We start from the raw sequence: 25,283 nt of genomic DNA, 5'->3' as shown, positions 1-25,283 counted from the left end.
GAAAAAAAAAACTAAAAAAACCCACCTCCTATACAATCATTGTTTTATTTTGTTGAATTAACTTTCCATCTTTTCTTACCTGTCTAGGCTTAGATAAAATCAATGGGTATAGAAACATTAGTAACATATTTTTTAGACTGTATTTATGCATTCTACATATTACATAATTTTTTACATTATATGGTAAGCATTCTCCACATTTCTGTAGATCTATCAGAATTCATCCAACCATCCCCATCTGTTGACAGTTCAGTAGCTTATAGCTTTGTAAAAAAAATATGAAGTTTTTACAGTATTGGGTTATTTCACAGTGTTTTGGAAATTTCCTTGGCCTACTGTCCCAGAGGTGGTGTTGATGTAGCACATTTTCAGAGATGTCTCCTATTTATTAAATGATTGGATCAAATGAACATTTTATAACCCCTGATCTATATTGACCAATTACCTTCCTAAAAGGCTAGACCAATTTTCATGTCACCAGCAGAGTGTCACAGCACCAGTTTTATATTCAAATGTCACTTCCACTGTGTCCCTTTCTAATCCTCTACAGTAGCCTACTGCTGCTCCATGTTCTCCACCCATGTCACCCATTTTTGTTTCTTTAATGGCACCTAAGACTGTAAAATTAGCTTGCTTGGTGTGTAATTCTGCATACTGTTTGTCTCTCCCCTTCTAGAGAATAAGCAACATCATGGCAACAATCCTGTCTGTGCTACTCCCTCCCTGGCACATTGTAAACACTCACAAGACACTGGAGACCACACTTACTGAGTGAGTCCATTTTGCCAAACTGGAAGAGAAAAAAAAAAATGTTCTGGGTCCTTTTAATTTGCTTTTTAAAAAAATTGCTAATTTCATTTGCAATGTATTAACAGTTGTCCATTGCTTTTTGTGAATTATTTCTTTAGTCAATGCAAATACAAATCTTGGCCATGAACATGTTATGTAAGATACATGGGACATCTGCCTTGAGCTAAAGATATGGACATGATATTTTCCTAAAACACATGTGCCCATATATACCGAAGATAGCATATCTTATCAAGCAAAGCGACCAGCAATTATAAGGGCATAGAAAGATGCAAGGAAAATGAAATAAGAAAAGATTTCACATGAAAATGAGCTAGAAAACATAAGATGACCAGTCATACCACCATGGGGAGGAAGGGCAGGGGATTTTGTCTCTCAGGTGACATGTAGCAATGTCTGGAAAACTTTTTGCTTAAGGGGAGAATGTTTGGCCATCACTGGGTAGGGGCCCAGGTCAGCCTCCACCATACAGAAACCCTAATCTAGAGTGAAAGGCAGGCATCAGTGTTTATTAAAAATCTTCTCAAATAACTCAGATAACATGCATTCTTGTTTGAAAACCACTGGAATTTTGGAGAAATGGTTCTTAGGCCTATGTTAGCTGAGAGGCCTATGAAGATCCTTTGGGAGTGTTTAAAAACATGGACTCTCCTACTCTAATTAAAACTCTCCCTGGCCCCTTCTCTTCACCAGTAGGTCTGAAGTGAAGCAGGGAATCCACAGTTCCCCAGAGCCCTCCAGCTGAATCTACTGAACTTCTGAATTGGAACCACAAATGAGTGGAGTGATAAGGGCTCGGGTGGGAGGGGCTAGTCATTGCTCCCAGGCCAGTGTTTTGAGGGGACACCTCACTGAATTTTGCCAGTGAGTCAGACTGAATGCTTTGTGTGGTAGTGACCTAGGGCATATCCCGTGGGGGGTTGAACAGGGGGAACTGCTCTGGCCCGTGTGTTTGCAGGATAGCAAGCCTGCTTGCCTGGGTGCACTGGAGTCTGGAGACCACAGGAAATGATACCACATTTGTATTGTCCAAATAACCTCTCCTCAAGGCCCAAGGAGCTCTGCCATTAAGCAGTGAGCTCTCTGGCTTCCTTCCACTGCTTGCATTGGATACAACAGAACTAGAAACTTCTGAAAGCAGATGTAAGGTAAGACCCCCCTGGGAAATTGTTTGTTCTGATTTACCCCCATCACTCAGAACAGGATTCCAACAAAGGAACTAACCTTTTGCCTGAGCCCTGCCCCTGGCTTCCCTTCCACCTATTCTGCCCCTAGTGTGGACTATGTTGAGAGATAGCTTTCAAATATTACTTGAGGACTCCAGGCTTCCAGGCTTCCAGGCTTCCAGACTCCCCACTGAGTTCTCTGTTGCGTTGTATTTGGCTTATCTCGGTCATCAAAATGCTTGAGCTCACTCAAAATTTATAAGCAAAGGTGCCTTCCTGCCATCTTCAGAATTGCTGGTGCTGGGTGGATCTCAGCAGAGGCTGTCTGCCTGCAGCACCAGGTGCCTCAGGTTAAGGGTGAAGAAATGGCACTTAGATACATGCTAGCTGTGGTTTATTGATCTTATTAACATCATCTCTTAGGAAATTCAATGTTCCCAGCCTTGCAGGGAACACGTAAATAAAATGATAAAAAAAAAAAACCCAAGGTCAATTGTTTCCTGATAGAAAAATGAGAGATGAATTAAGAATATTTATGATCAGCAGCAGAGGGCTATTTCTGAACTTAGAGGGATTTAAAAGCAATGAAAACTGGGGCTGTGTTGGGAAATTCAGTGGTGCTGACTGATCTGTGTTTGGAGAACATCCTTGTCACGAATGTTTGGTCTCCTAATTTGCTTGAAATTTGTGCTTTGATCTGATTGAAACCAACATCGTTCACTCAATTTCCCATCAGTTTTATCTTTTGAAATAATCCTTTGTCAACTGAGTTACCTAACCAATAAAAAGAGTACTGATCATAGCAAGGATAGTAACAAGTTCTTATTGGAATCTCCTCCATGTCCATTGACTTATTCAGCAGTATTTTTTTGAGTAGTACTCTGCATCAGGTGTTATTCTAGGCTCTGGAATGCAGTGTGGCTGAGACAGACAATTCCCTGCCCTCTTAGAACTTACCAGTTTGATTCAGGGCAGAAGGTAAACAAACAATGTATTATGCGAAATATTAATACAATGAAGAATAAAGCAGATGAACAGGATAGCAAGTAAATGGGGCATAGGTAATGTGGGGAACTCAGGAGATGACCTCCTGAGATGGTATTTGAGGAAAGAACCACTTCTCTGAGAAAACACAGACCCTGTGATGATCTCATTTGGGAGCCTGCAAGTCTGTTGGAAAAAGGCTGATCTCTGAAAGCAGGAATCCTGGGGTTCTGATCCTGGATGCCCTTCTGATTAGCTATATGATTTGGGGAAGTTAACTTCTCTTTCTATGTATTCTGATTTCTCTGGGTGGAAAAAGGAAATGTTCTGATGCACCCTATAGGGTGGTTTTGAGACTTGAATGAGAGTCTAACATAACACAATGGACTAGAACATAGGAGGGCCTTGGTGAATGTCAGTTCTCATCCCCTGCAGGGCTGGGGAGGCTGAGAAATAGATGGGCAGATATTCAATTCAGTACCCCAGTCTTTAGAGGGGGCTGCTGTGCATTGGTTCAGTCTGCCTGCGTGTGTTCAGCACCAACTTGGCACTCTCACGAGTACTACAAGTGAAGAAGGCACAAGAGAATCTGAACCTAAGCATCTCCATAGTAGAATATGTTCTATGATAAGTTAGTGTCTTAGGACTACACACTGTGGAGCCAATAATGTGGGTACACATGTCAAGTCCCTTCACTTAGTAGTTTTTTGTACTTGGCAAGTACGTTAACTTCTCTGTACCGCTATTTCCTCATCTAGTTTTCTCTGCAGAATACTGAGCAAATTCTCAAGGGATGGTAAACTGGAAAGAAATCTTTTTTTTTTTTTAACTTGGGCATACTTTTTTTTTTTTTTTTTGCTTTGCTTTTTAGGGCCACACTTGTAGCATATGGAGATTCCCAGGCCAGGGGGTTAGGGGTCAAATCAGAGTTACACCTGCAGGCCTACACCACAGCCACAGCAATGCCAGATCCTTAACCCACTGAGCAAGTCCAGGGATCAAAGCTTCAACCTCATGGTTCCTAGTCGAATTCATTTCTGCTGTGCTACAACGGAAACTCCTTACATTTACAGAAAAAGTTGAAATGATAATACATTGGTTCATACATATCTTTCATTCAGTTTCCCCTAAAATGGTAACATCATACTTGACTAAATACATTTATCAAAATAAAACACTACTTTGATACATTACCTAAATTACAGACTTGATTAGGATGACACCAGTTTTTCTTCTAAGACCCTCTGTCTGGGACCCACTCCGAGATTCAAACTGAGTTTAGGAAATCCCCTTTTAAACTTAAGAAATGTTAACTTGTACGTGTATTTATAAGTCTTGCATTCTGGTCAGGGGGTAAAAAGATAGTGCATCTCATGTAATGGTTTCCCCTCAGAAAAGAGTTGGATGCCTTTGAGTTTTGCATGGTATAGATTTTTTTCCCTCACTGAAGTAAAAAAGGATCAATCGATACTCTTGTATAATCTCTAATTTTCTTTCTAACAGCCAGAGTCATAAATTTAGTGAGGGGAAAATGCCTAGATTTCCTCTTTTTTGATTTATTGATCTAATGTCTCAAAGACAAAGGAATTTATCTATCTATAATGTGTTAATTGACACCTCCCAAGACAGACATCACTTTTATTTTTAATGCCCATCTCTTGAAATTATCCTATTCTGTGAGTGTGTGTTTCTCAAAGTGGGAGTTGACCTAAGCGGGATGAAATAATACTAGAGAAAGCAAATGAAAGAGCTATTTATGAGTTTCACATTCATTTTTATTACATAATTTTGTCTGAAATGTTGGTTAACTTATAATATGACCCTAGTGTATTTGCACTCATGCAATAGGGTTTTAGTTTGTTTTTAAGGTCTTACTGACCTTGGAGGTAAGAGAAAGATTGCTTTCACATGGTGGATGACTTGGGTGTATTTCTCCAGGGCATTAGCATAAATGGGTTGGTCTTCTCACCGACATGGTGCCAATCCTCTCTAACCTCTTTTGTACTTGTGTCAGCAAAAATAATTGAGACCATTAGGGGACAAAAGTACAACACAAAGCAAATTTTATTCATGTCCAAACTTCTAGTTGTTTTCCTAGAAGGGAGAGGTTAGCATTTGATAATTCACACAGGCTTTTCCTGACTCAGTCTTTTTCCACAACACTCTTAGGTCTTCAAGTGCTGCTTTGGTAGGTGCCCAGCCATTGTTTATCTGCATAAATTAAGCTGTTCTTATTCAGTAGGAAATTAGATGCTTGTCTGCACTAGTAAAGATCATTAAGGTAGACTCTCTTACTCTTTTTTTTTGTCTTTTTGCCTTTTCCAGAGCCACTCCCACGGCATATGGAGGTTCCCAGTCTAGGGGTCTAATTGGAGCTGTAGCTACCGGCCTGCGCCAGAGCCACAGCAACACGGGATCCTAGCCGCATCTGCGACCCACACCACAGCTCACAGCAACACCAGATCCTTAACCCACTGAGCAAGGCCAGGGATCAAACCCGCAACCTCATGGTTCCTAGTCAGGTTCATTAACCACTGCGCCACAACAGGAACTCCAAAGATCATTAAAGTAGACTCTCTTATTCTAACTTGGGAGCACTTTTTTTGAAAAAGCAAACAAACAAACAAACAAACAAAAAACAACAAACAAAGGTGTGGAGAACAGTCAAATTGGAAGCCATCAACCAAACTGCAATTGCTGAATGATTCCTTTCCCTTTAATGAATTCTCCATTTGTTACAGTTTACCCTTTTAAGCCTGGCACTGAGATCCCCAAGTGCGTAATCTGAGAGTTCTGCATCTTTATTGCCCATTTAAACCTGTGATACTAGCTGAGTTACTTCTAACATTAATTTACCTCTTCATCTTTATTCCTGCATTTCCATACATCTAATGCTTTTCCTTCTATCATTTCATGTAAAGTTCTATTCATCATCCAAAGAGTTGGTTCCAATTCTGATAGTTTCCTTAATTCCCTCCATTCACCTCTCCTAAGAAGAATTATTTATGTTATTGACATACATTCTCAGTGGGAACAATATTATCATTTTGTTCAAGGGAGAAAAAATTGGTTCACAGTTGGAGGGGTGTAAAAAATATGTATAATATGCATAAACAGATAGTCACCATGTTTGTCTCTTATGATTTTATGGGAGAGGCAATTAGGAAAAAAAATATCTAAAAAGTTTCTTGGGGGACAATAATGAGAGAACTTGAGCAACACTGAGCATAGACTAGTCCTTGTTTCCAGCACAGGAGTCATCTCTCTAGCAGCTGTGTCCTCTTAGTATCCTGAAGTAAATAAAACAAGAGAGGCAGAGAAAAGATAATATTGGCTGTACTGTTGTAATTGGGCAGTGCTCCACCCTCTGATCCTCCCATAACCATAGCAGAAAGAAATGTTTTTGATGTTATCTTGTCTGGGGCTTTGCCCTTGTTCATTTTCTGATTTACAAAACTATCAGTAAATGTGTCATTGTGTTTAAAGATTCCAAGTTAGCAAAGTTCATGTATTTATTTGCCTGGACCTATCAAACAATGTAGAAAAATAGAGACATTCTGTAACAATTTTGGAGAGCAACCAAAGCAAAAAGCAGAAATGATGGAAAAATTGTCATGTAAATGTGAAAACCACAGGGAGAAGGTTGAGAGACTTTTTAGCTATAAAGAGTCACTTCAAAGCCCACTATCCCTGACTCACCTCCCTAAAGGGTTGCAAAAAGATGAATTACTCACTTCCTCGGTCATTCTTTAAGCCAGGGGTGTCCAGGTGACAGATCTAATAGAAAGTTGCTTGTGGTAAGGATGGAAGTTCTGGGAAAGTTTTTGCTCTTAACTAAAAGACACAAGTGCACCTGGCTCTTTACCTTTTATTCTCTAGATGGAAATATAATGTCAGGATCTGGCAGCCATCTTGTAATTTAATTATGAGGCAGCAAATTCAAGGACAAAACTCCAGCATCCTATGGATAACAAAGTGGAAAAAAGGAAGAGACTTGAGTTTCTGGTCACATCACTGAATAACTAAATCAGTGTCAGCAGCTTCCTTGTTACTCTGTGGAATACTATATGTCTATCCTGCTTAAGCCACTCTTAATTGGGTTTTCTCTTACCTGCAGCTAAACACATCCCTAGCTTATATAGGAGATAATGTCAGATGGTGAAGAAAAGAGGCACAAACATTTTTATGCCCTGTCCTCTAAATTTAAGTGACTATTAATCCTCCAGGTTATTTCTATAATATCAGGCCTCTGAAACCTTAGTCATTAATACTCCTTGACAAGGAGTTATTATATGTCTTAGGTTTCAGAGTAGATTGGAAGCTCTGGAAGGTGGAAAGCCAAGGTGTCACAGGGAATTTTCTGATCATCTCCCACACTTAGAATGCCTTTGTGCTCCACATACTTGGAATCTAGATGTCCTCAAGGCTCTGAATAACCAGCCCTTCACCCTTGTTCCATCCCGCTAGGAGAGAGAGACTTTGCTCTCTCACTACTCCTTCCTCCATGTTCTGTACTTACCTCTCAGTAAAACAAAACCTCAAAGGGACAATTAAACACAGAATGAAACAAACTCTTTCAAAGTCATACAAAACAATTTAATTTCTCCTAATCTCATTTCACTCCTGGCCATTCCGGTATGGTTTGCCTTTGCATGATGAAAAGTCTCTTTGAAGGGCTGATATGCTTCTTCCTCTCTATGGAAGAGTGATATCCTATCACTAATAGAAAAACTGTTCAGTAGTTTTAAAATAGCTTTTGTCCCCACTTGTGTAAATACGTATTTCAAATTTACAGAGATTTAGCCTCAGTTACAATGGTGTAATTCATATTAAAGTATGTTCTCATTATTGATATAGTTTATTTAATGGGTTCATGGATTAGAAGACTGCCAAGATTTTAAGCTCATCTTTTTGTTGCAGGTAATTTGGAAACAAGAATAAATAAAAAGGAAGAAAATAAAATTATGTTACTATTGCCTAGAGATGATGTTTGGGAGCAAAATTTTGCTTTTATGTGAATACATATGAATTTACATGGATAGAAAAAGAGTAAGATTATACCTCCATATACATGTATATTATAGATGTATAAAGATATCAATCTGACAGCTATTTTTATTTAAGTTGTTTGCGTTTTTGCATTTCACATACTATTCCTTGAAAATACATTTTTTAATCACAGCATAAAATTTTGTTAAATAAAATCATAATTTATATTTTATTTATTTATTTATTTTTGTCTTTTTGCCTTTTCTAGGGCCACTCCCACGGCATATGGAGGTTCCCAGGCTAGGGGTCTAATCAGAACTGTTGCTGCTGGCCTACGCCAGAGCCACAGCAATGCAGGATCTGAGCCTCATCTGTGATCTACACCATAGCTCACGGCAAGGCCGGATCCTTAACCCACTGAGCAAGGCCAGGGATTGAATCTGAAACCTCATGGTTCCTAGTTGGATTCATTAACCACTGTGCCACGATGGGAACTCTCATAATTTTTATTTTAAAAATCAACTGTTAGGTAAATTTTCTATTTTTATTGATATTAATATTGCTAGAGGGTATATTTTGTAAATAAATCTTTAGGCATGCTTTAAGTTCATTTTAAAGGAATTTTCTGGGGTTTCATAGTGAATTAAATCTAGAATGAATTATAATAACACTATTATTTTATTCTGGACTCAACCATATCAACAGACTGTCATGCTTTCCAAGGTTATGTCACTCTTTACTGAGGCCCTCAATCTGATTCTGGCCTACGAAAATGTCATTATTTTTGTGTTCTTGACTTACTGAATTTTCAGACCCCTTTAGGTAAAACCAGTCTTTACTCAATAAGTTTAATGATCATTTGGTACTTAACCAACCAAGAAATAGTATTACTCGATGATGAAGTGACTAACTTTCTGGTGAGGTTTCTTGATTTGGTACATTTAAATGATGGGAGCTCTTTTTCCAGGCAGTTTTGACAGATCATCTAGGATGTTATTGCACAAATAGATATATTTCTGTATTATTGTTACTTTATTTCTATTAGATGGTAATGAGCTTTGTATAATTGGTTTATAACTCATTTCATATTCATCAAGTTATTAATGAGAGAATTAATGCTGGATTTGGCAGCAAAACAGTAATAATGTTACATGTAGCAGACCCAGACAGGAACGATCTTGGTTAAGTTGATTTTTGATAAATGATTCTGCTTCTCGTTTTGTTCAATTTTGAGATGCAGAGTCATAGTTGTATTTTAATTCTTCTTTATAATTAAAATAAAAACCTATTGTCATTTTGGAAAAATCAAAAATTCAGACACAAATAAAGCAGAAAATAAAAATTAACTGTATTTTCACTTCCCAAGAAGTAACTGATAATATATTTTCTTCAAGAAATTTTTCTGTGCCTACTGAAGATGAAAGTATAAATGCTATTTTTTATTCATTGTTACATTATAACCACAGACCTGTTCAATTAAAAATTCTTAAAAAACACCATCGTAATAGCTCCGTAACATTCCAGTGATAAATATGTCATAATTTAATCAGTTTTCTGTTGAGAGACATGTATTTATTTTTTTAGTAATATTTCACTACTAGGAATAATTCTGAGATGAATATCCTTGAACTTCTTTGTCAAAATATCAAACTATTGGAGTTTCCCTGTGGATCAGTGGATTAAGAATCTGGCATTGTCACTGCTATGGCTTTGGTCACTGCTGTGGCATAGGTTTGATCCCTGGCCTGGGAACTTCCACATGCTGTGGGTGTGGCCAAGAAGAAAAAAAATCAAGCTCTAATTCCATAGGGTAGATTTCCTAAAGTGAAATGACTAGAGCAGAGAATAGCAACTTTTATAATGTTTGGCATTATCTTGCCAAATTGCTTTTCAGAAAATAAATCATGTCCTACCATTAGGATAAGAGAGTACTTGTCTCAACATACTCAAGTCAGCATTGGGGTTTTTTTATTTGTTTTATTTTGTTTTTTACTTTGACTAATTTATTAAGCAAAACATTTTTATTAGCTTTGCTAATAAGTACATAAAATTCTCATAAGCTTATTGATTATTCATGTTTCTTTGAAATACAAATTCATGTCCTTCTGAGAACAAAGAAAATTGATTATTGTAGTCAGGATGGGGGGCGGGGATACTGAAACATATTTACCTGAGACCATTGAAATTAATTTTAGTATAAAACACATACTCTACTGTGTAAACGCCAATACTGTTCATTTCAGGTAGATAAAAAGATTAAATGTCAAAAAAGAAAACACAACAGTTCTGAAGGAAATTATGGATAGTTTTCATTTTCAGTAAATCTTAAAAAGACCTTAGTGAAGTTCCTTCATGACTCAGTAGGTTGAGGATCCAGTGTTTGACACTGCTATGGTTCTGGTTACAGCTGTGGTACGTGTTTGACAGATGACCAGGAATTTCCGTATGCCCCAGGCGCAGCCCCTCCATCCACTCCCTCCCCCAGAAAAAAAAAAAAAAAAAAAAGGCCTTAGCTAAAATTTTTTTTTTTAATTTGAAACTATAAAAAAAAAGGGGGAAAAATTTGGCACAGGTTCAAAAGTGGTCATAAGTGAAACCACATCCTTAATGGTGCAGAGCATGATCACTGCTAAGCTTTTTACAGATTCCTGTATTCACTTTTTTTTTTTTTTTTTTTAATGACTGCACCTGTGACGTATGGAGGTTCCTGGGCCAGGGATCAAACCAGAGCCATTGCAGAGACAATACCAAGTAGTTATGCTAAAGCCACAGTGGAAGTCTAGTTTTTGCAGAATCCAAATGCAAATCCTCTCTTCCCACAGCAGACCATGAACTTGTTCTCTTAGCAGCCAGACTACAAGAGTAGTCAGGGCTCTGCTGAAATTCTCATGGGCCAGGCTCTTTTGATTCTCTCTGTGTGGGACCTCTGTTTCTAACGTCAACATATGTTTTGATATGGCTACTTCAGCCACAGCCATCTCATCCACATTCTAAATGCAGGAAGGAAGGTAGGGCAAACAAGGAGAGGATAAAATGTGTCTTCTGATTGCTTTTAAGGAAGATACCTCTAGAGATTTCCCCAAGTGTACAACTGGACAAAATTTACACACCAGGCTGTACTTAGAATGAACTCATCTAGAATTCATGGATCCTCTCACTTGGAAAGAATGGGAGAATGGGTATTAAGAGGACCACCAGCAGTTTTTGTTACCCTCTCTGAGTATAATAAACAGTTTTTTTGTTAGTATGCATGCATTTGTGTTTCTTGGTTGGTTTGACCAAGGTATTTCATGATCCTCAAAAAAACGCTAATATTATAGCTAATTCCACTTATGGCAAGCAGAATTATAAACAGTAGTGTTATTTATCTGATACTTTAGAGTTAATAAAAAATAATTATAAATATGGATGAACTTTGCTTCTTGCATCTTTTTTGCTCCTATCCCTCAGGCAGGAGAAAACACCTTTGGGTGTTCTGAGTCCAAATTCATGTCATTACTGCACAACATATCTTAGCAGCTTTTCCTGCAGAGATATGCAGAGCCTTCCAGGGGGCCCTGCTGCAAACCATCCTCTCCCCCACCACCGCAATAGGCTTCTTCCAGGCATTGTTGTGAGAATTGAGATAAGTAACTACAAATCTGCAACTTAATATTTTTTCTGGAAAAGTGGGTGAACAATTCACAAATTGTAAGACTTATAAGTCTCCTGGAACATTTGTCACTAGGCCCTAGGAACAGCTCATTTACCCATAAGTTCACGGACTGGTTTGATAATTTGTTGGTTTTATTAGTGGTCTTAATGTCATTATCATTAATTGCCATTCATCAGAATTATTCATGCTGACTGAGGGCTTTTCCAAATGACCCAACAAGAGCTTGTATTAACATCTTTTCCATCATTTGTCACTTTGATGGGCTCAGGAAACAACTCAGACACAACCACGACCCACAGTCGCTGTTGCAATTAACACATTTGCACATTCAGTACTTTATGCAATTCTTCCCCAGGGAATTGGACACGGCATGACCTTGGGCCTTTGGATTTTATGCGGAGGGCTCCACATTGTCTTCCAAATGATCAAGTGAGGATAATGTGGCTAAAATTAAAATTGCCATATTTTTTCCCTTAATGGCTTTTTATAACATCTCTTCTTTTTTAAGCTAAGCAACACAAAACAAAAAAACCCCAAACCCAAAAAACAAAAAGCTATCTTGAGTTTTGTGTGTGTGTGCTTCCAGATTTTCCTATAACACTACGAGATGAAATTAGAAAATACACTAAACTTTGAAAATACTACTTGAGATGATCTCATGATTGCATTGTAAGGTCATTGTTGTCCATGTCTCCTAGATGCTAATTTGTCCAAAAGACAGCCCAGATGTGTGTGTTGGGGTGGGAGGGGCAGGAGGGCTACAGTGGCCATGGGAGAACCTTCAGCACAACATTAGGGAAAAGATTTAAGATGTTGACTTTTCAAATAGAGTATTGAATCATTTATACTATAAAACCTTCACAGTAGCTGTCTGTCCTCATTTAGGTCTCCTTACAGAATTTATTAGCCTATTTCCACTCACTATCATTTTTGATATTATATAAATCTGCATTTAGATGATGCTGATACCAGAACCAATCATGGATTAGATTTCTCCGTTTTAAGTGAAGTTCCACTTGGTTATTAATAGCTCATGACTCTCCAAACTCCTCTGGTTTACAGGAGCAATATTTAATGAAGACTCAGATTGCTTGTGTAGTTTTGTTAATGTGAATGAGTAATGCATATTGATTTTTCATGGTGTAACAATGTTTTTATTCATTTTGTGCAAGAAAGTCTGTTAAAGAATTATTAATGACATGATAATTGCTTTAAGATCTATGCCCTAATTAAAACAGTAAAATCTTTATTACATCTTTATTTTAATTAGATATGCAGAAAGACAATAATTTTTATAAGAAACTCTGTGTAAAAGAAAATTATCTCATTTAGAAATGCTTTCAAAAATCTGTAGTGGTGCTCTGCAGATAGGCAGTTGGAAACTTCCTAAAGTAAAGCCACTGTGACTCCACTACAAGTCACAATTAAGATGTCACACTGACTGAAATTAATACTAAGTAAACTATTTTACACTTTTGTGAAATTCAGTTCATCTGTACCAATAGTTTTTTCTTCTACTCTATAATTTCCATTTCTTAAAAGTATTTTTATTTATTTATTTATTTTTTTGTCTTTTGTCTTTTTGTCTGTTGTTGTTGTTGCTATTTCTTGGGCCGCTCCCGCAGCATATGGAGATTCCCAGGCTAGGAGTTGAATCGGAGCTGTAGCCACCGGCCTGCACCAGAGCCACAGCAACGCGGGATCCGAGCCGCGTCTGCAACCTACACCACAGCTCACGGCAACGCCGGATCGTTAACCCACTGAGCAAGGGCAGGGACCGAACCTGCAACCTCATGGTTCCTAGTCGGATTCGTTGACCACTGCGCCACGACGGGAACTCCTTAAAAGTATTTTTAAAAGTCTGAAAATTGAAAAAAAAAGACCATCTTATTGTCATGGAAATTACCTTCTATCAACTTGATTCAATTTGTTTTTGCAGTTGTACATTGTTCTGTTTCTTTAATTTGCAAGACATTGCTTTTCAATGATGTGTCCTGAGTTGTGTGTGTAGAAAAACCACAACCAAAATCAATAACTGCCTTTCATTTATCATGTCATTCTTTTCTACATGCTTTTCTTTCGTTTTTATGCATGATTATATAAGGCTATGCTCCCTTGAGGGCTAGGGTGGAGGGGCTATCATTTGAGAGCCCATCTCGAGCCAAGCACTAGGTTGGGATCTTTCAGGATTGTTATTTAATCCTTAAAACAATCAAAACCAGAAAAATATGACTTCCATTTTATAGAGACAGGAACTCAAGTTTGAGAGCTGCAACCATTTTGACCATATAAACCAGGGGTTTAATAACCATGGCCTGTGGTCATTCTCCATCTTGCCATCAGATTTTATAACTAAAATTATATCGGAACAAAGACACACCTATGTGTTGTTACCAGAACAGATTTGAGTAAGTAGTATAGAGGGAGGACTGTTTGACTAGCCAAACCTAAAATACTGACCACCTGTCTAGCTCTTTTGAGGAAGAGTTTGCAGCTCCCTGGTCTTACAAGAAACCCAGAACTGCTCACACACAGTTATACCTGGTCCCATTCATTAGACCCCATTGTGGAGCATATTTTGTTTAAAATTATACATCCCCCTTTTTGAGCATACTCTTCCAGCTTCATCTATTTCTTTTTTCCTTCTTCTTTTTTTTTTCCTTTTATGATTTTCAATATAGGCTTTTTTCCTACGAGCAGCATTTCATTTCTTTTCCGAATGGGCTGCAAGAAGATTTCTCTAGCCTATCTTTCTCTTAGCTCTCATTATTTATTTAGCTCTGATCAGGTTATTTAACTCAGTACAGCATTTTAGATCTCAGCTAGTAAAAAGATTATTATAGCCAAATACTGCTGCTTCACATTGCTTTTCATATAACCTGAATTTCTTTCCTTAAATTTTCCCACAGGACAATGGTTATCTGGCTGCTAAAGAAAGAGTCCCAGGCATTTACAGTTTAGAAAAGCCAGCAACCGTCACATAATAAAATTCAGATCAAAGGAACACCATGCCTAGTCAGAGATCTTATACTTTCCTGCGTGTAGAGAAAAGGGAGGACAAGAGGATAGGGGGGTGGTTTCCCACCTTAAGACGTATTAGTTGATGGATCATATAATGTATATAATCATACATCCTCCTTTCTCACAGAAACTGCTTGTTATGCAGTGAAAGCTGCCCAGCCCAAAATTCACCTTCAACAAACTCAGTTAAGTGGATGGATTTATTTAGTCTCCAAAAGAGGGGGCCCAGACCACCCTATATGAGTAGGCCCTGAGGAGATTTGCACTCAAGAAGTTCTGATTAGTCCAAAGATGTTCAAAAATAGTGACAACTGGCAATATTTTAAAATGGTCAGGAACAAGTTAAAAATAGAATATCCTACTGTGAAACACTAGGCAGAATTAATAATATTATAAAGGAAAAGGCAATTACAATGAGACATAGCAGGTTCTTAAATGTATATGTTTAATTTTGTTTGTTTTTAAAACTTATACATTAAGTATATACAGAAAAAAGCACTGGAAGATATATCATGATATTGAGAGTAGATATCTTTGGGTGCTTAAGTTATGTCTGACTCTATTTGTTTTTTTTTAATGCTTGGCTATATTTTCCCAGTGAGAATGTATTACTTTTATGATCATAAGATGTTTCTTTTTTGTGAGATAAAAAGGACACAACTAGGAATGTTATGAGTAATCAGAAGAGGAAAACAGATGCTCCTTCTCCTAAGTAAAATTGAAGTGTTTGGGTAAATATGTGGTGTTTCCACCATTAGGTTTGGAAAAAAAAATCTTAGAAGCAGATTGCTTTAACTGAGATATGTTAAGAGAAAAGGTTTAGATTGTTTCCTCTGGCGTGTCAAGGAAGCATTAGGATAAACACACTTTTTAATATAAATATACTACTATTTTAATATAAATATACTATTACTAGACTCCATATTAACCACTTCGGAGGTCCTTGGGGTGTCCCAAACTATCCACAAGACTATGTTCTTTTTTGTTTGCAAGATGTAGCTCAGACTGTTCCCTCAGTCAGAACTGTCTTCTTGCTCACCCTTCTTTCCTTGGACCAGCTAAAAAGTTGCCTCTTTTCTGTATCCCCTAAACCTCTTTCCCCACCTCTTACTAATTGGCATTCCTTTCTTGGTCCTTTGCTATTTCTATAACTCTGGATTGGACTATATTTATTTGTTTGTTTTTCTTACTTCTCTACCACATTGGGGGCAAAACCAGATTTAAATCATCATCATATTTCTAATGTTGAGAGGAATATTTGAATTGCCTATAAAAATAAATAGCTCTGCTCAGCAAAATTTTACTTCCATTGGTCTGCCAGCCCTGTTCATAGTTCTGTTTCACCCTCTTCCTTTCCTGTGAAAGCACTTAGAAGTGACCCAGATGCATGGCTGGGAGTGGAAGGGGTGGTGGGCCCAGATCTGCACTAGAGCAAGTTTGCCTGAACTGTCACCATTTAACAATTTTTCAAGTAATATATTGAGACAGCACTTGAGGCTAAAATGAAAAGATGCTAGAGAAAACAATAGGAAGTATGCAGTCGAAGCATTAATCTTTGTCCACAAGACAAATAGGAAAGGTAATCAAATGTTCGTACCGTTTTGTAGGTTTCACCTCCCACAGAATGCATTTGCTGCACCTCATGCTCATTCCCATGGCCCTGTTTTGAGGGGCATTCCCCTACCATGACACTGATGAGCCCTCTCAAAATTTATTCAGCCTGCACCCTGCTACCTCTCCGCTAATCTGACAAGGCTATACAGTTTATTTGAGAATTTCGTTGAGACATTCTTAGTAGCCTTGTAAAAATGTGTAGTCTCTCTATGAAATAAATGTTAATGCATAGCTATAAAACTAAAATTATCCATTATTTCTCATTTCTTCTGTATCCTTATTTTTTGGTCTGCTGGATCTGCTAAAGATTGAACCAAGTGTGTTAAAACTCCACCAAGGAATATTTATGGTAAATGAAGTGTTGAAGCTGAACAAGGCCTTTATTTAAGAAGAAGTTAGAGAAAAAGGATAGAACTTGGCCCCTTTAGGCATCTCAGTGATCCTCCAATACATAATCACCTCACAGATGTTAAAGAGTGTAGTAAGATGGGAGATGAAGAGAAACAAGTGTTGGAAAAGGAAAAAAATCAGTACTGACCTGTTGGTGGAACACCTGCTATTCTTGGACTTTTCAAAGTAAAAGCTAGCATCTTATTCCTAATCAGCACTAGAAAGAGAAAGAGTAATCTATAGACTGCTAACCAGCCAGTCCGATGCTCTATTCAATTGTCATGATTTTCTGCTGTCTGGGAAGATAGGCTATCCCCTGTATTTGTCTTCCATCCTGGATCAGACACCAACCACAAAATGTTCCTGGGTCTTGGAACCCAAACGGAAGTGAAATCAGAAGTAAAACCCAACAAAAATTCAGACTGTCTCCTTGAGAAGCAAAATATGCTTTGTCTCTTTTGTTCCCATAAGTACTGTCTATTTAACTTGCATGAGTATATTGGGGGGAGATGGGTCATGGGATTCTCTTCACAGAGAGGAGGAGGTGACATTTCCATAGTGGGTCCTAGATTTTACTGTGAGGAAAAGGAGAGTAAAGATATATAAGTTTATGATCTCTTGCAAACAATATCTTTCATTGTGGCATAAAACATTTTTATTATTTCCCCTTCCTTTGGAACCTACAAACAATGTAGTTTTCATGGAGAACTAAATTAGAAATAATATAATAGTAATAATAATAATTAATACTTATAAAATGTTTGCTATGTGCATGCCAGGCACTGTTTGAAATATTTTATTTATACTGACATTTAAAGACATAGTGGCATTAATACAATTTTACTTATGAGGAAAGTGAGACTCGGAGACTTGTCCAAGATGCAACAGCTTGTATCAGAGCCAGGATTTGAACCCAGGCAGTTTGCTGTAGACCATTAGGCTACACCATTTAAGTGACTGTTAAGTGTGTTCATGTCTATAAGATCTGCAAGTAAAATTCAGCTCAATAAATAGTTATTGAGATTCATTCGTGTGTACACTGGGCTAACTGATGTGGCATGATTTTTTTTCTTAGGGAGAAATAAATTCATCCCGTATTTTAAGTTGCTTTGAGAGAGAGGTTAAGATAAGTATGCCAAGTATGCAGAAAGAAATTCATGGTGGAAGAATAAGCATAACACTGTAATGAGAAAGGTAAAACAAGTTGCAATGGTCTCTGGTAAAGTTTAGTGACTTTCTCCTGTCTTTCTTATCAGTTGTATATCCTATTTGTTGTGTTTCTCAGCATCTAGTATGAAGAAACAAAAAGACTTTTTTGTCAGTTGTACCTCAAAGCTGGGCTTCATCCATGTGAAGTGTGCTACCCTTAGTCCCAAGTTTGTGTTGACCCTGAGGTTTGTGAAATGCACTTAGTTCTTGGCATGAAGTCACGAAACATGGTGGATGTGGAAGGCACTGCTAGTTTATACATGAGTCCTTGTTTGTTTACTTAAGGTAAATTACTCATCTGGTTCTTTTTGTTGACATTAGTATTTCTCTTCCTGCCTTGCTCCAAGTCTTATATTTCCCAGAATATAGGAGTGTTTTGAGACAGTTTGTCTTGGCTCTGCAGGGTCTTATACATTTCTGACAGTTTCCAAACCTTAACACAGTGCAAAGTGTCCTGGGAAGACACAGCTCAAGCACTTACCATGATGGCTGTCATAGAGGAAGGGCTCTGTAATTATTGGCTGTTATCACTACTATTTTTTTTTCTTTTTGATAATTTCTATCAGACTCCAAACTCAGAAGCTATTTCTACCACATCCTCTCAAGTTGAATTGTGTGACAAGAGCAGAGAAAGTGTGCCTGGCAAAGAAAATAGTATAATACCAAACTGGAAAACTAGGTCATTTGGGGCAAGTCCAAATAGTAAAATTTGGTTGAAATATATTGGTGGGCTAATTGTAGCTATGAATTGATAAGATAAAAGCTAATACTTGGCTATATTTTGTGACTGTTTGACACTTCGGTTGCTTACATCTGAAATACAGAAAAATGATCTGTCCTCTGAGAACAATGTGAAAAGTATGTGATTCTTTAAAATAATAGACCTGCCAGGAAGTTGAAAAGTAACAGAATTGTATCTGGATTTTGCATCTACTTTGCCTGTGTATCTTACTCCAGACTCATTCTTACCTGATAATATAGCTTGCCCCCCACTAGTAAGTGTTTCAGTTAATTTCAGTATGAATTCAGGTAAAACATAATTACCTGCATCTGGAATAGGTTTGATGTTTAACATATTTCACAGGTAAATATAAGTTATTTTTAGACTATGATGCTTTGGATTTTTTAACCTTCTACTTTCAGCTTTTACAAAAAAAAATTGATGTTTTACTTACTCTAATTCTGAGTTTATCTTCAACATGTTCATACCCCAAAGTATATAAGCAATATGGATAATTCCAATGCAAATGTCAACCTCAGTGCAGTTCTAGGATGAAGGCATTCAATATGAACTATGTTGGGACTCTGTTTTCCCTGGCTCAAGGCAAACATGTTCTTTGAAACGTAGATATGTATAATTAAATATGACTAGTGGATTATGCGAATGAAATCTATTTTTCTTTGTAAAACAAGTTGAAAAACATGACTTAAAGTTCCTCGAGGTTTTCTTTTGAAGTCCTAGACTATTTAAAAATAACAGTATTTATAATTACCTCTACGAATGGAATACACTCTAATGTTTATTAATAAAATGTAATGTGTTAAGTATTTCAAAACCTGATTAAAACATAGTTATGAATCTTATTCCTTTCAAGTATAGCACTTAGTGGATCTAAAGGATCAAAAAAAAAATTTTTTTTTGAATGGCCATACCCACAGCATATGGAAGGATGGGAGTTCCCAGGCCAGGATCTGAATCCAAGACACAGCTGTGACCTATGCTGCAGCTGCAGCAATGCCAGATCCTTTAAGCCACTGTGCTGGGTCAGAGATTGAACCTGTACCTTTGTAGCAACCAAAGCTGCTGCAGTTAGGTTCTTAATCAGCCATGCCAGAGCAGGAACTCCCATGATGTCAGAGATCATATTTTACCTGGATGTGATAAATATTCCTTGTTTTGGAGTTGTGTTATATCCTCATTCTGCCTTCCACTCTGCTTGCACTTTGAAGTTGTTCCTAAAGCTTTGTAGCTTTTTTTGCTTTATCATCTAAAGAAAGCTTCATCAAGTAAACCTCCGGGTAATACAGGAGCAAAGATGAGAAGTAGGAAACCCAGACTGGAGCTATTGAAGGGAGTGGTGAGGTTAGGGAAAGTTGCCCAAAGAGGAGTTGCTTGAGCATCACCTCAGCATCAGGAAGCTGGATGACAGAGCAGTAAGCCCCATAAAACAGGCATCCCTGCTTTTAATTCTGTGTCCTTTACTCTGGGCCATCTATTTGACTGGCAGCCAGCTAATGCCAGGCTACTCATTGCCTGGCAGCAGACACAGAAGAATGAATAAAACAAAGTTACTCCTTAGATACTAGCAGTTATAAGTTTTATTTATTATCTGAGAGCAACGCTGCTTCACACAAATCACAGGGTGGCTCAGAACTCCAGGCAAGAGGAACTGTCCATCACCACATAAGCCCTGTGTTGGTCAGAATTCCATGTGAAACACATTTTGATGGTGTGTTTTAAACAAGCCCATGTGAAATGGGGAGCGTGCAAATACCTGCTTAATCTGCAAAGGTTCATCCATCTCTTAGGAAAAGAATATGGTAGAGTAACTGCACGTGGGTAACACCAACCCTCTGATAGTCTTAGGATTCTTCTTAGCCCAGCACACTCAGCCTTCAAAGCTGAAAGCTGTGTTCCCACATCAACCAGGGCTTCTGACAGCCTATGTCCTTGACTCAGGGTCAAGTGATTACATAATGTTTATTATAAGGGAGCCAGTGGAACCAGAAACCAGAGGGCACCAATGCTTAAAACACACTGTCAAACCCAGGAGGCACTGTCCAGATATGCCTTGGTCCTGGGTTTGAGAGCACCATATTGAAGAGAATTAGAACATATCAGCAGAGGAGCCAGGAGGGTCTCAGGTGACAGGCATGGTTGTGAAATGAGTTATTGTTGCCTGTGTTTCCCCAGTGTTAGTACACACTGATTGAAGTTATTTGTTAATTGAAGAGTGACTGAAAATTTTTTTGTTCTTCTTGTTGTGCTGGGCCTAAATATTCTTGTCAAGAATTTTGGGATTGTTTGGGGTTGTTGAGACCATTCTTTCTGGCTTGGGGTCTTTGTCACATGTTGGCTTCTAGAAAAAGACAAGATAGAGCTCACAGATATTGTCTCCTGGTCTCCAAACTTCTTATTTCACCCCACTACACACAGGATTCAGTTAATAGCCCCTTACCCACTGCCCCCCTCCTTTAGTCAAAATTAAAATCTATTTTATTGTTCCCTTAATTTCTTTAGCTTTTCAAAATTTTCTGTTCTTATTTCCTTTTATTTGTTAATTGACTTCTTCTTTTATTCATTCATTGTCTCAACATATGTCTATTGAGATAGCTATCCTAGGTATTTTAGAAAAAAGCATACATTCCCTGCCTTCATTGATCTATAATCTTGCAGGGCATATTGTGAATTCCTATTTCAAAAAGAAGTAGAATTACACATGCTAGTCTATAAATATTCCAACATAGCATGTCATATTTAATAAGACTATTGAAAAAATTACAAATCATATAAAAGAAGCATTAGGATGAAAAAGTATATTAAGAACCTGGGGGAAGATCTAGGCATAAAAATTTATAAAGAGATTCTGAGAATCAGTGAATTTTCTAGTATGGTTAGTACAAAAACTCAGGTGGAAAACCAAGGTGGTATCTCTATTCTGATCCCATTTCAGGAGTACTGCCTAAGTGAATCCTTAGCTGGAGGATTAGGTGTGGTCATGGCCATTGAAAGTCAAGCAAAGAAGACCAAGTCCTAGGACTCCCCATGGAGACCCATGTGGTAGCTTCACTCTGGCAAACTTAAAAAGAAATGTGTGACTAATTTCCAGAAGTTGGTGCTAAGAATCTTCATCACCTTTTTCTCCTCAAATAATTAGAGTTCTGAAAACCTCAAAGAACACTTTTTATAAATGCATGTGCATAACATACATGGGTTTTGTATGAATACAGATTTCTAATATCTACTTCTTCACATAAACATTGAAGCATGTGCCCTCCTCTCATAGAGAATAAGGATGTGGTGTTTTTCAAATAGTGACTCAAGGGCAAATTTGTTGTTTGGATTTGATATTTATTTAATCTATTTGGGGAAATTTTAATTTTAATTTTAATTTTAAAATTTTAATTTTAAAATTTTTACTTCATTTTCAGAAGTACTTCAGGTATTAAAGATGGTATCCCACACACCCTGTACCCCGATTACTCTTGATTTCATGTTAAAACAAATATGGACAGTAGAGAAATAATGGCATATAAAAATGCGTAATCCTTTAAATATAATCTTACCTCATCTTAAAAACTGAACATGGAAGCCTGTTTGAATGATGCAGTCAATTTTAATGAAACTTGTAGAAAATTATAATAAATCAAACCTTGACATTCGCAAGGGGACATCGATTAGAGTCCCAACAGGAAATAGTACACTCAAAGCAGGCTGTTTTAGTGAGGATCAGTTTTCAAAGGAACTATTTACAAAGGTGGCGCTATTAAAAAGTGGGGATGGGAGAGACACAGAGACAGTACAAGGACCTGGGTCAAGTAGTGCAGGAAGAGCTCTTACCTCTCCTAGACCTGAAAGGGACAAAAGTAGAAAGATATTAGCAGAACATGGAGAGAGTTGAGTAAGGCAATTTGCCTTGAGGTAAAGTGGTTTTAGGTCCAGGGACCCAGCCATCTCTAGTAATTGCAAAGGATGGGAGCCAAGGAAAAAATACCCTGATCTCCTGCTGAACTTCCATTGGCCAAATCCAACCAAGAGGCAGAGTGCCTGGTAGCCCCATTGATATGGTTCATGCTGGGCAGCACTGGGACAGGGAGCAGAGGGAAAAGTGGACCTGAAGGGGTAAGTCATTCCACACATTATGTCAAGGATGTGCCCATCTGTCATGTGTGCTTCTCTACACCATGAGATAGATACCAAAGGCTCGTCTTCTTGGGGGCATATATAACATCACACTCTGTTTGTCAACTTCATAGATCTCCTGGTATCTCAGAGGCTATTTCAAAGATATTCTGCTACCTTTCCAGAAACCACCTACACAAGCTAATTAATGGTGCACCCTTGTTAACATATGCAGATTTGGCATTATTAGTCTAATTAAAAGGATTTTAATAGTCTCACCTCCTCCCCCCCACTGATTCCTACATACTCCAGTCAAACTAAATTAAACCCATTAATCAAAGTGGTAAAAATGATATAAGGTACAGGACACAGACATAACTGAGAGGAGACTAACAGCCCTCATTATGTTTAATTTTGTTCCCCAGCAAAGGATAATAAATTCAAACTGTAACATCACAATAAAACATTTAATTATTCAAGAGCAGGGCAAGACACATTATAATTAGCTCCCTCTTATGCATCTTCATTTAGGTGATAATAGATGTAGTTGAGAAGTCCAGGCAGTCTTAAGCTGAAGTTTGAAGTGAGATCCCAACCACTCTGTCACCTCGGCAAATGTTCCCTGACATGTGAAGCTTGCCTTGGGTTTTGGGCAGGTGATGATTTGAGACTTGATGTTCTTGATTCATTCTAAGTCCAGATATCAGCTGAGCATCAGCTCTGTTAGAGTTCTGTGGTTCTTGTGGTTCCAACAGTGAACAAAGTAAGTGTCTCCCCTCGTGGAACTTGCATGAGAAGTGGACCAAAGCCCTTGAAGCTCTCCAAGAACGGTCCCCAGCCTGCTTCTCAGACTTCATCCCACACCATCTGTCTGCTTGCTTGCTGTGCTTCTGCCACCAGGCCTTTTGCCATTTCTAAAGCATGCTAAGTTCATTCCTACTTCATGTCTGTCTGGAGTTCAGTTCCCTCCAGATGTCCTCATCATTAAATTCTCTGATTAAAAGAGCCTTATCCTGACCACCTGTCTCTAAAAAATCTCCCCCAAACCCAGTTACTCTACCATTAAAATATTTTTCACATCACTTATCACTACCCCTAATCAGCTGCCTTGTTTATTTATTCATTGATTATCTCGTCACTAATCTGTTTTAAAACTATAGCTGATTTATGATATGTGCCAATTCCTGCTATGCAGCATAGTGACCCAGTCATATGCATATATATGTTCCCTTTCTTTGTGTGTGTGTGTGTGTGTGTGTGTGTGTCATTTTAGGGCTGCACCTGAGGCATATGGAAGTTCCCAGGCTAGGGGTCGAATCAAAGCTGTAGCTGCCAGCCTACACCACAGCCTCAGTAATGCAGGATCCAAGCCACATTTGCGACCTACACCACAGCTCATAGCAATGCCGGATCCTTAACCCAATGGGCAGGGCCAGGGATTAAATCTGCTTCCTCATGAATACTAGTCAGATTCATTTCCACTGAGCCACGACAGGAACTCCTATATGTTCCCTTTCTTATATTATCTTCTATCATCGTCTATTCCAAGAGACTGGATATAGTTCCCTATGCTATGCAGTGGGACCTCATTTCCTGTCTCTTCACTCATCCTTTGTCTCCCAGGACAAAGGACCTTGTCTGTCCTCTTCACTGTATTCCCATTAGAAGTATAGCACATAGTAAGTTCTCAGTAAATATTTGTGACTATAACTGATCATATTTTCCAAAGATTATGACCATAATATCTCCCATCACACATGTTTTTCTAAAACCCAGTCATATCTTCATCAAGAGGTAGAGACTAATACTCCACCTCTTCAATCTGGGAGGAGGTGGGGGGCTTTTGATCGTCTTACAGCCAATAGGAAATGATGAAAATAATACAGTTTAACTTCAGAGACTGGGTCATACAAGGTGATACATCTTGCCTTTGGAGTCCACGTTAACCCGCATGGAGAGGCCCTGAAACTATATGAAAAGAGTAAGATGGCCAACCCTTTGCCAGCTGCCCCAGCCCCATATTCTCCCAGACAAAGCCACCATCTGACTTGAAACCACATGAGAGACCTTGAACCAAAACCACCCAGCAGAGCCCTTCCATAATTCATCAGCCTTGGAAACCAGGAGAGATAATAACATAGTTATTGTTGATTCAGACACCAAGTTGAGAGTGATGTGTTACACAGCACTAGCTAACCAGGACTGTGAATGACAGGCTGAATGAATGAATTAATGAACCAACATAGCTTATTACTTCTAGTATGATTCAGAATGGAGAAAAGAACTGCTATTAGGTTGGAGGAATATGTTTTAGAGATCTGTATGTATAAATAGGAATAAAATACTTCAGCAAAATCCCATTATCAACTTCTCCCAATTTAATACAGATTCAGGTATCCTATTGATTAAATAATGTCCCCTCCAGAATAGCAAAAGACATTTTTTTACATAGAAACTATAGGAGCCAAATTTTGTGCCCTGTCAGAGGTTAATATCATTTCATGGTAGACATTGCTAATGATTCATGGCATTCTTTCTTGATAACTATGGCCTCACATTCCTTTCCAGACAGCCATTAATAATTCATTAAAGTTTGCACTCA

At 38.0% G+C, this 25,283-nt stretch overlaps 1 long non-coding RNA gene across 1 annotated transcript in view; it reads left to right on the top strand.

Annotated features, from left to right (window-relative positions):
- Nucleotides 1–675: 675 nt before the first annotated feature.
- Nucleotides 676–25,283, top strand: part of LOC125126477 (uncharacterized) — a 45,433-nt gene continuing 20,825 nt past the window's right edge. The window contains exon 1 of the long non-coding RNA XR_007134644.1: nt 676–771. This is a non-coding gene — a long non-coding RNA (uncharacterized LOC125126477). The remainder of the gene's footprint in view (nt 772–25,283) is intronic.

The sequence above is a fragment of the Phacochoerus africanus genome, chromosome 1 (genome assembly GCF_016906955.1).
Source record: "Phacochoerus africanus isolate WHEZ1 chromosome 1, ROS_Pafr_v1, whole genome shotgun sequence".
NCBI lineage: Eukaryota > Metazoa > Chordata > Mammalia > Artiodactyla > Suidae > Phacochoerus > Phacochoerus africanus.
The sequence above is the reverse complement of the archived record's forward strand: the minus strand, read 5'-3'. Positions and strand labels throughout refer to the sequence as shown.